The following is a 14,995-nucleotide window of genomic DNA, read 5'->3' as shown; positions in this document are numbered from 1 at the left end:
ATAAATGGGTCTTTTTCTGAATGGCAGGCAGTGACTAGTGGGGTACCGCAGGGATCGGTGCTAGGACCCCAGCATATTCACAATATACATTAATGATTTAGATGAGGGAACTAAATGTAATATCTCCAAATTTGCAGATGACACAAAACTGGGTGGGAGGGTGAGTTGTGAGGAGGATGCAGAGCGGCTTCAGGGTGATTTGGACAAGTTGAGTGAGTGGGCAAATGCATGGCAGATGCAGTATAATGTGGATAAATGTGAGGTTATCCATTTTGGTAGCAAAAACAGGAAGGCTATAAAAACAGAACGGCTATAAACTGAGAGAGGGGAATATGCAGCGAGATCTGGGTGTTCTCGTACACCAATCGCTGAAGGTAAGCATGCAGGTGCAACAGGCGGTAAAAATGGCAAATGGTATGTTGGCCTTCATAGCAAGAGGATTTGAGTACAGAAGCAGGGATGTCTTGCTGCAATTATACAGGGCCTTGGTGAGGCCACACCTGGAACATTGTGTGCAGTTTTGGTCTCCTTATTTTTGTTTTTATTTAGAGATACAGCACTGAAACAAGGCCTTCGGCCCACCGAGTCTGTGCCGACCAACAACCACCCATTTATACTAACCCTACAGTAATCCCATATTCCCTACCACATACCTACACTAGGGGCAATTTACAACAGCCAATTTACCTATCACCTGCAAGTCTTTGGCTGTGGGAGGAACCTGGAGCACCCGGCGAAAACCCACACGGTCACAGGGAGAACTTGCAAACTCCGCACAGGCAGTACCCAGAATCGAACACGGGTCCCTGGAGCTGTGAGGCTGCGGTGCTAACCACTGCGCCACTGTGCCACCCTTATCTGAGGATGGATGTTCTTGCTAAAGAGGGAGTGCAGCAAAGGTTTAGCAGACTGATTCCTGGGATGGCAGGACTGACGTATGAGGAGAAATTGAGTTGATTATATTCGCTGGAGTTCAGAAGAGTGAGGGGGGATCTCATAGAAACCTATAAAATTCTAACAGGACTTGACAGGGAAAATGCAGGAAGGATGTTCCCGATGGTGGGGGAATCCAGAATCAGGGGTCATAGTCTGAGGATACAGGGTAAACCTTTCAGGACTGAGATGAGAAATTTCTTCACCCAGAGAGTGGTGAGCCTGTGGAATTCACTACCACAGAAAGCAGTTGAGGCCAAAACATTGCATGTTTTCAAAAAGGAGTTAGATATAGCTCTTGGGTCTAAAGTGATCTAAGGGTATGGGGCAAAAGCTGGAACAAGCTTCTGAGTTGGATGATCAGCCATGATCATAATGAATAGCGGAGCAGGCCTAAAGGGCTGAATGGCCTACTCCTGCTCCTATTTTCTATGTTTCTAGCTTCTAATATGATGGTCTGGGTAGAATAGAGCTGGGATAGGTGTAGGATGAAGGCATCATAGTTACTGCCAGGAAAACAAACATATATGTGTATTATTCATTCCCTGTCTTTCTAAACAAACTGGACATTGAGGGATTGGTATCCCTTTCTGTTCATATAGATGTCAGGTTCCTCATGTGGAGCACCCAGGCAATGTCCTACAGCAAGCTTAGATCCCATTTTTAATATCATAATATGTTTTTTTTAATACATCTGGGGCATATCATGGATACCTGCAGAGCAGTACAAACCAATATGGTATGTGGCATCTGTCCAATGGAACCTTAAGCACCCACTTTATGCCTATAGGTGCAAAGTAATCTCATTTCTAGGCCAGGGTTTCATGACATTTTTGAAGGCAGGCAAAGAGAACAGAGTGGAGTGATTTTGAAACAGAATTCCAACAGGAATTCACAATGACTGAAACCGTGGTCAATGATGAAGTTAAGTGGGGAATAACTAGAGTCAGAGTGGAGGGTGTGGGCCATGGTATATGGCTGAAGATTAGTCAAATGAAGTGCGATGGGATGAGGCCATGGTGGGATCTAAAAAATAAAATGGGGATCTTGAAATTAATTTGCTGGGGCACAGAGGGTCAGTGAAAATTGAAGATAAGGATAATGTGTGTGTAAGAAAGCGCGAGGGACTGCAGGATAAAACTCAGGATGCAGAGTTGAAGGTTCGCTAAAGTTTGTTAAAGATGGAAGCAAGGTATCTGATTAGAACTTCAGAGAAATTGATCCTCTGGGCAATAGTGGCATGGTTAAAGTTTCTTTAGCATTGGAAATGAGGGAGTGGCATAGGCAGGTAATATTCCAGAAATTGAATAGTCTGGTCCAAGGCAGCACTCATAATGACATGAGAAATTGTTTGAACAAAAGCATTTTTAAAACTGACTGATGTAGAGACAGTAAAATAAAAGGAAGTTATTGATCAATGTCATTTAAAACTGTCATAATAGATTTTAATATGGGTGATTTGGAAAGTGGGCAAGTTCACACATTCCAATAAATAATGTGCAAGCATTAATCTTTCTGTTAAATCAATCGAATTGTTTACATTTTAACATTTCTAAATTTTTGTTCGTTTAGCATTATAGATAATTGTAACAAAAGATGTATTTTTGCATGATTTTTGAGATAACATATGTTAATTTCAGATAGAGGGCATGGGATGAAGGGCGACAGCTGGGCCAAATGAGTCGGGGGAGGAGTTGGCCAGGCTTCATAGACAAGATGGGTGGTATCTTCTGCTCTTAGCAGATTCTCAGGCATCGGGACAATTTCTGGGTTCTGAACACAATGTGTCTGCGTTCTGCCAACTTGAGCCTTTTTCCCAGAGGCGGTCAATTAAGAGGACACATCTGAGTTCAATTAAGGATGGCAGGTGGGTTTCTGAGGCAGGAGGTCCAATCACAGGGCCTGAAGATGTGGATGGCCTGCAGCCCAATTGGGAGAGGTGGCCATTGCTGAAGCATGTAGAAAGCAGTAAGGCTGACTCGATGAAAAAGCACTGTCTGAAGCTTTGTGGAAATTTAAAAATGAATAATAGCCACAGCTGGCAGGCCATCATTGTGAAGGAGGAACCCCACCACACAATTGCTCGTGGCCATGGCCGTGATCTACTGATCCTCGCTGCTCTAGGATGAGGGGATTTAGAAGAGGCGCCGATGGCCCCTGGCCTTCCGCCCGGAGGCCAGGTGTCTGGCAGGCTTCTGCCTTAGCGGGTGTCTCGTCTGACATTGGGAAGATGGTGGTGGTGCCAGCATGTCACCCTCAAGTAGTCCCTCAAGTGGCCCTAATTTGCTACTGACCGCTGCCGGGCGGGTAGCCGCTGCTTCTGTGCACCTGCTTCTGGCAAGATCGCTTGGCAGTGGGAACACGTTGGGGAGCTGACCGGAACATGCAACTGTTGGAATTTTCTCCCGATCCTGCCTTCAAGCCCACATCCATTGGGCCAAGAATATTCCACCTGATGAGTTTGATGCAAGCAAGGAAGATGGGGGGTGAAAAATTATAAAATAATGGTGGGTTGAGGGTAATAATAAGACTGGAGTTTGGGGTAGGAGAGGGAGCAGGGAGGGGAGGGTGCACAGAGAGGAAAATGAGAAAGGTGTTGGAGAAAATAATCTCAAAGGAGTGGAGTGGGTGGAGAAGAGAAAAGAACTTTATTGATATAGCACCTTTCACAACTTTAGGATAGCCCGAAGCACTTCACAGTCAATGAAGTACTTTTAAAGTGCAGTCACTATTGTAATGCAGAGAAGCCTGACAGCCAATTTACATCCAAGAAGATCCCACAAACAGCAATGAGATAAACAACCAGATAATCTGTTTTAGTAATGTTTGTTGAGGTATTTACATGGGCCAGGACAATAAGGGGACTTTCCTGCTCTTCTTTGAATAATATCTTGTGATCTTTTATCTGACCGATAGGGCCTTGATTTAACTTCTGAGTTGAAAGATGGTGGGGCAATTTTAACTTGAGGTGTACAATGGGCGGTTGATAGGTTGAGTACACCAGTCACCTGCCCATTGTTGCCACCATGAGGCCCAAGCCATTTTAAGGCCCAGACCTTATTTACATGCAGCCAAAGAATGACCTGTAGATGCAACACTAGTGCTTCAGCAGCTTGTCAGATTGGGAGATTGGGACCTTGGGGTAGGGGTATGGACAGAGCCTTCCAAAGACTGCCAGCCAGCTGGAGATTTTATATGGGCTCAGAAGGAGTACTGTTTCGAAGAAACTTTGGCCATTTTATGCATGGTACAAATGAATGGAAATTGTGCAGCGCACACGCCATCCACTTGTACCAAAGCATTGTAACTGAGGTCCTAGGCATGTTATAAAATGCCAATTCTGAGGCGGGAGGGGCCTGTATAAAGTGGACAGGTTGCACCTCAACATGGCTGGGACCACCAATGTGCTTGCAGGGAGGTTAACTAGTGCTGTGGGGTTGAATTCAAACTAATTTGGCAGAGGGAGAGGCACCAGGATAAAGTATTAGAGAGAAGATACAAGATGCACAATTAGATTAAAGAGTAGTTCAGAATTAGGAAGGATCAAATTGGAGGATTGGGGGGTAGATTGCAAGGTAGACTAAGATGATTTAGAGCGTGTGTGCATAAATGCATGGAGCATAGTAATTAGATTGATGAACTGCAGGCACAAGTAGCCACTAGGGAATATACTGGCCTGACTTTTGCTGTAATAATAATGGTGAGGCTATCATTATTGCAAGGTAAATCTGACAGCAACTTCAGGCGTGTGTACATGTACAGTTAAATGTGGAAATCCAGAAGTCGCTGTCAGAGATAGCTTGCTCCTCCAGAGTGCATTGCTGCAGTCCTCACCAATAGACTCAGCACTGAAATCACTTTTATGGCATGAGCTTGGAGTAATTACCCACTAGTTACACATTAAACACAAGTGAAAAAGTTAGAGCTGGTGCATCCAAGAGTAAGTGGGTTGTTAATGGTGTAATACATGACAATTACTGATTAACAACCTCTCTGGACATGAAAAATTAATTATAGAAGTGTGGAGTCTCATTCCCTCAGAATGAAAATTAATGTTGATGATTAAAATTTTATGTTAAAGTTTCTATCTGTCTCTTTTATCTCTCTCCCTTAATCCCATCTGCACATCTCAATCTTTATTTTACTTCCTCTATATAATTTATCTTTATGTTTTTTTTAAATTCCTGATTTAGAATTTGTGTGACTCAATGAGGTTTCTTCGCTCTGATTGGATGAGGAGCCTTGCTGTTGTTTGTCCTGTTCATGGATGCCACAGATCCCCCGTAGAGAGCGCAACATTAAAAAAGATGCTGGATAACTGGAAGTCTTCACTGCCAAGCCCCCGTAAAATCAATGGACAACTGCACGCAAGGTTAATGGAAAAAGATGTTCCCTTGCCTCAGAGACGAAATTCCAGGCAAATATGGTGGCAATAACAGAGACCTGGTTGAAATAAGGGGAGGAATGGCACCTAATATTCCTGGCTATTCCTGGGAAATCCAGGATACTTCACATGTCTTGGGCAACCACAGATGTACGAAGACATAGAGTCATTTATTTATTTATTCATTTACAGCACAGAAGGAGGCCATTCGGCCCATTGCTTCCATGCTGGCTTTCCACAGAACTATGCAGTCAGTTCCATTCCCCAGCTCGATTCCTGTAGCCCTGCAAGTCTATTTCTCTCAGGTGGCCATCCAACTTCCTCTTGAAGTCATTGATTGTCTCTGTTTCCACTATTGTCATGGGCAGCAAGTTACAGGTCATTATCACCTGCTGTGTAAAAAAGTGCTTCCTCATATTCTCCTTGCACTTTTTCCCAAAACTTTCAATCTGTGTCCCCTAGTCTTTGTACAATTTGATAATAGGATCGTTTTTCCTTGTCTAAGTTATCTAAGCCTGTCATAATCTTTTACACTTCTATTAAACCTTCCCTCAATCTCCTTTATTCTAAGGAGAAGAAACACAGTTTTTTCAACCTAACCTTGTGACTAAAATCCTCCATTCCTGCAACCATTCTGGTAAATCTCCTCTGCACCCTTTCAAGGACCCTCACATCCTTCCTGAAGTGTGGTGACCAAAACTGGATGTAGTACTCTGGTTGGGCCTAACCAGACTTTAAAAGGTTCAGCACAACTTCCCTGCTTTTGTGCTCTATGTCTCTATTTATGAAGCCCAGGATCCCATATGCTCTACTAATCACGCACTCAATATGTCCTGCCACCTTCAAAGTTCGATGCACATGCACCTGTTCCTGCACACTCTTTAGAACTGTGCCATTCATTATATATCGCCTCTCCCTATTCCTTCTGCCAGAATGCATCACCTCACACTTGTCCGTATTAACTTCCATCTGCCACCTGTCTGTCCATTCCGCTAGTCCTTTTGCAGGTGGTTCATATCATCCTCACTGTTTGCCGCACCTCCAAGTTTGGTGTCATCAGCCAATTTTGAGATTCTACTCTGTATTCCAAGAATGAAGTCATTTATATATAGCAGAAAAAAGGCAGTGGTCCCAGCACTGACCCTTGGGGAACACCACTCACTACCATCCTCCAGTCTGAAAAGCAACTATTTACTATGACCTGCTGTTTTCTGTCCTTAAGCCAATTTTTTTTCTCATCCAATTAGACACTGACCCTCCTATTTCATGACCCTCAATTTTGTTAACTGGCCTTCTACGTGGTACCTTATCAAATGCTTTCTTAAAATCCATATAAGCAACATCCACCACATTCCCTTCATCAACCTTCTCTGTAACTTCATCAAAAAATTCAATTAGATTAATCAAGCATGATTTGCCTTTTACAAATCCATGCTGGCTATCCTTAATTAACTCGAGCCTCTGTAGGTGTCCATTGATATTTTCCCTGATGGTTGTTTCTAAAATCTTACCCACCACTGATGTTAAACTTATGAGCCTGTAGTTGATCAGACTGTACTTACACCCTTTCTTCAATAAGGGTGTCACATTTTCCGCTCCCCTGCATGTATTCGAAGGTTCCTAACAGGGCAGGGATTGGTGTTGACGGGTACATCAGCTGCTTGCCTGGATCAACTATGTGGTGTGCCATGGCATTGCCCATCTTGGCCAACACTCAGAGTGGCACAGCATGACCACATCAAGATCCTACCAGCTGAATCGATTGCCCCCACCATCCATATAACCTTAATTCTCCTACCCTTTCTGGCACCCGCCCCACATACAGGGTGCCTAGGCAGGAGAGAGAGAAAGAATATTCTAGAAAGAATCCATTGCCCCCTCACAAACACAGAGCGTACACTGTTAACAGAGGGATGGTACATGCTACCTCCCTTCCTGCCAGCATAGCTTTCCCTCCAGTAATCCCAGTTCCTCCTCTCTTTAAGAATGTAGAGTTAGACCCCTGCATATCCTCCCTTCCTTCCTCCCTTCCAGAATGCAGAGTGATATCCCTGGATAACAGAACATACCTTCGCTGGCGACAACTTCTGCCTCTGAGGACCCGCCAGCTTTTCAAATCATGAATGGGACGGCACGTGACAGCCGCCGTTCAGCGAAAAATCCGGAAATGTCAGTGGAGAGGCGGCAGGCTGCATAATCAGCAAAGGTAAGTACTCTTTACCATATGCTAATTGTGGTGCCACCGTTGTGCGGCAGGAGGGGCTGCACCGAGGTCCTGCTGCCGCCAGTAATATGCAGCGGGCCCTTCTCGACATCGCGGGTCATGGCAGGCCTCTCCCCACAGCATTTTACCGGCCCCCGTGCCATGACCCACAGCGTCAAGGGGCCGGTAGAATTCAGTCCAGTGTGTTTAAAAATTAAACCCTGTTACAATAAAACCTGATGAAGACAGTAAAGACCCCTAGACACCTTTCTCATTTGGTCGTAACAGAAATTTGGGGGCTCGTCCGGGATATTCTACCCACAGACAAATGAGAGAAATTGGAAGTGGGAAGTCAAATTGTTCCCAAACAAAAATAAAATCAAGATTTCAAAACAGGTTTTCTTGTGGTTGTGTGTGCTTGAATACTAACATGTCTGCAACTGAAGTGAGTAGCTCTCCAGGCCAGGGTGAAGTAACTTGGGATAAGTTAAAATCACTGTCTATGGAAGAGTTGAGGAAAATGGCTGAGCAGTGTGGGATCACTGTATGTGGCAAGGCTAGGAAGTCTGAAGTCCTAAGGCTAGTGACCAACCATTTTTCCCTTGAATCTGAAAATGCAGAAGCAGTGTTAGAAGTAGACCCAGACAGGGCACTGCTAGCCAAGTTACAACTGGAACAAAGGAAATTTGAATTAGAGGAAAAAGAGAGAGAGAGAGAGACGGGAAAAAGAGAGAGGGTGGCAGGAGAGGGAGAAAGAGAGAGCCTTCCAGAAGGAACAGGAAGACAAAGAGAGAGCCTTCCAAGAGGAATGTGAAGAGAATGAAAGGCAGGAGAGAAAGAGAGAAAGAATATTTTAGAAAGAACCTGAAGAGAGACAGCTGAACTGGCTTCAGTTAGCTAGGGTGTGACAGAGTAACCCCAGTGGAAGCATGGCCAATATGGAGGAGCAGAATTCAGGGCTGGGTACAAAATTGCTAAACTCGCTCAATTAATTCCAAAGTTCAATGAGGAAGATGTGGAAGCGAGTTTTGTGTCTTTTGAGAAACTGGCAAGGCAGCTAAAATGGCCAGCTGAGACCTGGTCCCTTTTAATTAAAAAAAAACTGGAAAAGCCCATGAGGTTTATTCCTTGTTGCCAGATGACAGTTCATCAAATTATGAACTGACCAAAAATGCTATCCTCTGGCCATATGAATTAGTACCCGAAGCCTTTTTAGAATCCTCAAAAAGCAAGCTAATCAAACTTATCTGGAGTTTGAAAGAAGTAAGCAGCTGCCTTTTGACCAGTGGCTGAGGGTCCTTAAAATACAGCTCCATTATGAGACTCTCAGAGAAGTAATTCTGTTGGGGGAATTTGAAAACTCTCTCCCATTCTCAATAAAGACCCATGTAGAGGAGCAGCAGGTTCAGGGAGCCCAGCATGCGACCGTTCTGGTCGATGAGTTTGCTTTAATTTATAAGTCGGTTTCCCAGGGGAGAACCTTTCCCAATCACTCCCACAAATCTGAAAAGGACAAAGGGTGGGAAGGTGATCTCCATCCAGGCAGTCCTGGAAGAGAAAAGGAAAGCAGGAGACACAGGGAGCCCTCCTCCAGCCAAAAAGGAAGCTGTTGTGAGCAAGAGTGAAACCCGGAGACCTGTGTGCTTCCATTGTAATAAGGCAAGGCATTTAAAAGCAAACTGCTGGAAACTAAAGGGAAAACCAGTAGGTTTAATCAGGGCACACCCGCTCAGTGAAGACAGGACCCTGATGGAAAACACAAAGTAAGCTGTGGCTTTAACTGCAGTAAGAGTGCAACCCAGGAAAGTTACTACGACCAGTGCAGGAAAAGTTAATAGGATTCCTGAAGGTTATCAGGGTTTTGTGTCTGAAGGAAAAGTAACCCCATACCTTTCGAGTGGGGCAAGCAAGCCCATAGTGATTCTCAGGGACATGGGGCAACTAGATCCTTTTTACTGGGAAAAGGCTTGACCTTTCCCCCAGAGAGTGCAGTGAACACCAAGGTGGTGGTGAATGGTATTGGAGGGCAGTGTATGCCTGTACCTGTACACAGGGTGCACCTGGAGTGCGACCTAGTTTCGGGACCGGTGACCATAGGGATTGTCCATAGTTCGCCTGTGGACGTGGTTGACCTGCTCCTAGGTAATGATCTGGTGGGGGTGAAGGTGGTAGCACCCCCAGTAGTGAAAGAAAGACTGAAGGATGTCAGAGAGACAGGGCAGCGGCAGGAGATGGTCCCCTGCAGAGTCCCTGAATGTATAGTGGATTAAGCCATGATCAAACCAGCTCCCCCAGAGGAGACTAAATTGGCACTGCAGGCAAATGACCATGAGATCTGCCTGTCCGAGACATTCTTTGGAAAGTTAGGCGACCCAGGGAATGAATGAAATGGATTTTCCCTAGGTGAGGCTCAGCGAGCCGACCCAGTATTGTGAGAGTTAGCACAGGCTGCCCAGTCTGAAAGTGAAGCAGAGGGAGTCCCTGACTACTACTATTTAAGGAATGAGATACTGATGAGGAAATGAAGTTCTCCTCACAGACCTGAGGGCAAGGAGTGGACAATAGTTCACCAGTAAGTGGTGCCGCAGGGGTACTGGGAGAGATTAAGAAGGGCCCATGCGACTACAGTGGCTGTACATGCCGATATATGAAAGACCAAAGCCCGCATAAGTCAGCAGTTTGACGAGCCAAACCTCCACAGAAATGTGGTGGAGTACTGCAGGAGTTGCCACATGTGCCAGGTTGAGGGGAAACCCCAACCTACAGTGAAACCTGCACCCCTAAGTCCTATACTGGTGTTAGGAGGACCCTCTAACAGAGGGCTGGTGAACTGTAAGGGACCCCGCCGAGAACAAAAGGGGAGAGTCGGGCACACAGCTGGCAAAAGTTTAGAAAGAGGTGAAAAAGTGACCAAAAGGGCAGGTTAAAGGAAATCCGTGAGGAATCCCGGATGAAAACCCCTACTGTCGGGTCAACCAACCCGAAAAATGTGAAACGTTAGACCCCAGATCCTCCTATGTAAATTCAGACTCTAGGAGCACCCCATCATGTTGCTAACAGCATTTACTGGAACCTGCAGAGACAAAGAGAGACCTCTAGGGGGCACAGAAACCGTGATGGTGATGCCTCACCTAGCCGAAGTGCCCCAGGAGTGTGCAGTCAAGTCTGCACAAATACCTACAGGTAGGAATGTCCCAGAGAACAAAGGGGAGATTAACAAAGAATCCTCCCTCACAGTCAGAGGAATAGGGAACCACCCATCCCTGAAGTGAAAATATTTGTATGACTCAGAGTTCAGGATAGACCTGCCCACTACTACCTCTCCTGAGGAAAAAAAAAGGGAAATTAAAGCAGCATTGGCACCCAGAAAAGACCATTTTAATAAGCTTTAAGATTGGTGAATGAATGGAAATTAACAAGAGAAATGCATGGTTTTGCTTTCTGTATCTTATATTTCTCTTAAACCTTGTAATGAAAGGTGCTGTTTTTTTTCCAAATCACATTTCATTCCCCTGGGTGTGGAGGTGTCATGCAGACCCCCACAGAATGAGGCACACATTATTTTGCCACATGAACATTAAAACTTAAAATTGCTGCTGGGAAGAAAAGGGGCCTATCACAAGGAATTGCCAGGCCCCTTGCCTGAAAGACCTTTTTTGCATACTGTCAGACAGTGTTGGAACAAAGGAACCAGTCCCTGCTTCTGCAATACACAGACAACCTGGTCAGGCCAGTTTAGTCACATGACTAATTGGCTGTTTGAATCTGAACTTACCACAGAGTGTTTGAAAGGCAGAAAGCTCTTTGCTCCTGAACTGAAAAGCTCTCTCTCCTGTCTGCTGTTATCTATTTCTCACAGAACGGAAGACCCATTGAAGACACATGAACCCCAAGAGAGAAAAGGTTTAAGAAGAATACTGAGCTCCCGTGAAAAGTACGACTACTTACAAAAGGACTACAGTGAGCTCAAAGCACAGTAAACAAACTCTTCTGATATTGTCTCAAACCGCTCTATTTTTCTTCTGCTCTCTTCTGTCCCTATTTGCATGTGCATATCGCATATGCATGCTAGTGTGGGGCACGCGTGTATCCGTAGACATTAACCGAATTAGTGTTTAAGTTTAAGTTTTATTAAATTTCACTTTTCTTCTTTAAACCTAAGAAAACCTGGTGTGCTCATTTCTTTGCCTTATAATTGGAAAGTGGTGAACAAGGATTCACCAAGGGGGAGCTCAAAACATAGTGTTTAATTTAATTAAATGCTGTTACAATAAGACCAGGTGAAGACAGTAACCCCTCGACATCTTTCTCACCTGGTCGTAACAGTACTTATTAAGTACATTAGCCTTGCCCTGTACCTCTAAACATATATTACCCTCTTTGTCCCTAATAAGCTCCATTCTGCCTCTCACTACTTGCTTACTATTTACATGGAGTAGAAGATCTTTGGGTTCCCTTTTGTATTAACTGCCATTCTATACTCATATTCTCTCTTTGCCAGACTTAATTTCCTCTTCACCTCCCCTCTCAACTTATTGTATATGGCCTGGTTCTTAATGTGTTCACCTGATATGCATCATACACCCTTTTATTTGTTTCATCATAATCTCTGTCTCCCTCATTATCCAAGGAGTCCTGTTCTTGGTCCCCTACCTTTTACCCTTGTTGGAATGTTCCTAGCCTATACCTGAAGCATCTCTTCCTTAAATATAGCCCATTGTTCCGATACAGTTCTGCCTGTTAGTCTTTGGTTCCAGTCTACCTTGGCTAGATCCCTTCTCATCACCTTGAAATTAGCCGTCTTCCAATCTAGACATTCAACCTTATTTTGTTACTTGCTTTTCTGCATTACTAGTTTAAATCTTATGATACGATAATCACGCTTACCCGAGCGCTCCCCCACAGACTCTTGGTCCACTTGGTCCACCTCATTTCCCAGCACCAGATCCAGCAATGTCTCTTTTCTGGTTGGGCTAAGAACATATTGATTAAGGAAGTTCTCCTGAAAACATTTCAGAAATTCCTCCCCCCTCCTTACCCTTTAGTCTAAAATCATCCCAATTGATATTTGGGTAATTAAAGTCCTCCAGTAACACCACTCTATAGTTCTTGCACATCTCTGTGATTTTGTTTCCATGCGGATTTGCTCCTCCGTCTCTCACTATTTGGAGGCCGATAGAATACTCCTAGTAATGCGATCATACCTTTTTTGCTCCTCAACTCTGACCAAATGGATTCTGTCCTTGCCCCTTCAAGGACATCCTCCCTTTCCAGCACTGCAATGTCTTCCCTAATCATGACTGCCACCCCACTTCCCTTTTTCCCTTTTTCCCTTATCTATCTTTTCTGAACACTTTATATCCTTGTATATTAAGTGCCCAGTCCTCACCAATTTTAAGCCACGTTTCCGTCATTGCCACTACATCATATTCCCATACTGCTATTTGTGCTTTTAGCTCAGCTCGTGCATTGTAATCCTGTCTTTGCATTCATCATAGCTCTTCTCAGTCTGCTTCTACCTAATATGGAACTACTCCCTTCTCTAGTACTGTTCAACACTCTCACATTATGTACCTTATTCCTCTTTTCTACTTCTATATGCTGGTGGCCATCCCCTGCCACAATGTTTAATAGTTTGAGCTCTCCTCAACCACAATGGTCCTCATCCTGTTGAGGTGCAACCTGTCCCTTTTGGGCAAGGCCTCCTGCTGAGAGGCCTCCTGCTGACAGCCCTCCTCCTCCTTCCTCTGTGAGCAGTTTGATGGCTCTATTACCTCCGCTGTATCTGATGCCACAGTCCAACGGGAGCTGCAACTATAGCCCCCATGACTGGGAACAAGTGGTCTACTTAAGAGCCCTTTCAGAAGCACACAACCCCTTCCAAATGCCCAGCATAACTCCCCCAAAAACGCAGTATTACCACTAACTCTGAAACAGCAAGCCAAAAGCACCTCACATGAAAATTGGATGGTGGTGCCTTTAGACAGCGCAGGTTGGCAGGGGCGGGGTGTGGTCTCTTGTGCAGCTGAATGCATGTTTAGCTGTGCATGTTTAAGAAAGGCCATTAACAAGACCTGTGTGGTCTAAAATGGGTGCCAAATCAGCATTGCATGCTCTCCGATGTCACAATCTGCTCACTCACATGCTTCCAGCGCACGTACGACACACCTGTGCTGTCGCTCTTCCTAATAATGGTGATCAATACAGTCCTCACCAGAAGTGGTCAAGAGTGCCCCCCACCATTTTTAACTCCTGTAGTGTTGAAACCACTGCCTGTACAGAGCCAAATTTTGCAGCTATAGAGATTAAGATTAAACAGAAAAAGGAGGCTGTTGATAAATGTTGGGTTCATAATTCAGTAGAGAACCAAGCTGAAAACAAAAAGTGCAGGGGGGAATTGAAAAAGGAAATAAGAATGGCAAAAAGAGTGTATGAGAACAGATTAGCAGGTAGCATAAAAGAGAACCCAAAAGTCTCGTATAAATAGTAAAGGGGCACTCAAAGGGTGATGCTGATTAAGGGACCAAAAAGGAAATCTTCTTGTGGGGACAGAGGGCATGACTGAGGTACTAAATGAGTATTTTGCATCTGTTTTCACGAAAGAAGAGGATGATGTCAATGTCATAATAAAGGAGAAGGTCGTAGGAAAATTTGATAGGATAAAAATAAAGGGGATGTACTTAAAAGGTTGGTACCACTCAAAGTAGAAAAGTCACCTGGTCCAAATGGGGTGCATCCAAGGTTGCAGGACTTGCATATCGATAGCAATGCCATGTCCATGTGCTCATTTAACATTACTAGCCTATTCACAATGTACCACTTAAGGAAGCCATAGATATTTGCGCTACAGCACTGTATCATGGCAATCTAGACCCACTAGATTCACCATTATGTGAATCAGTATTCATTGAACTAATGAACTCGGCAACTCTCGCAGTTGAGTTCAGTTCTAAAGACACCATGTATGCCCAAATAAATGGTGTTGCCATGGGATCCCCTCTAGTCCCAGCTCTCGCAAACATCTTTGTTGGGTTCCATGAGAATCATGTCTTTGAGGGAATGACACCTAACCTCCTACCTCTTGCATATTTCCGATATGTAGATGATATATTTGCTACATTTGAATCCACAGCTGCATGCAATAATTTCCTTGCACGTTTTAATGGGCTCAAATTCACCTTTGAAATGCAGCAGTCAAATTAGCTCCCTTTCCTTGATGTACTAGTTGAGAAATCTGTTAAGGGTTTCTCTATCATGGTCCACAGCAAACCTACTTTCACTGGTCAATACACACGTTGGGATTTTTACAGTTCCACACGCTATAAGATTGGCCTTATCAACAACCTTGTAAATAGAGTCCGAGTCATTTGCTCACCATGCAATCTTGATGTTGAAATAGGGCGAATAAAAGACAACATCCTGCATGACAATGGCTACCCTGATCAGAATTTCTCATTGTATATCGCACAATAATT

The 14,995-nt window shown here is 44.4% G+C and overlaps 1 long non-coding RNA gene across 2 annotated transcripts in view; it reads left to right on the top strand.

Annotated features, from left to right (window-relative positions):
- Positions 1-11,621, top strand: part of LOC137372319 (uncharacterized) — a 62,238-nt gene extending 50,617 nt beyond the window's left edge. Inside the window, exons 2-4 of one of the 2 annotated variants that reach the window (XR_010975417.1) lie at positions 5,127-5,305; positions 7,352-7,523; positions 11,380-11,621. This is a non-coding gene — a long non-coding RNA (uncharacterized lncRNA). Of the gene's footprint in view, positions 1-5,126; positions 7,524-11,379 lie in introns of both variants that reach the window. The other variant, XR_010975416.1, reaches the window with a different exon arrangement.
- Positions 11,622-14,995: the final 3,374 nt, after the last annotated feature.

Source organism: Heterodontus francisci, chromosome 7 (genome assembly GCF_036365525.1).
Source record: "Heterodontus francisci isolate sHetFra1 chromosome 7, sHetFra1.hap1, whole genome shotgun sequence".
Lineage (NCBI taxonomy): Eukaryota > Metazoa > Chordata > Chondrichthyes > Heterodontiformes > Heterodontidae > Heterodontus > Heterodontus francisci.
Note: the sequence above shows the minus strand (reverse complement) of the source record. Positions and strands in the feature narration are given on the sequence as shown.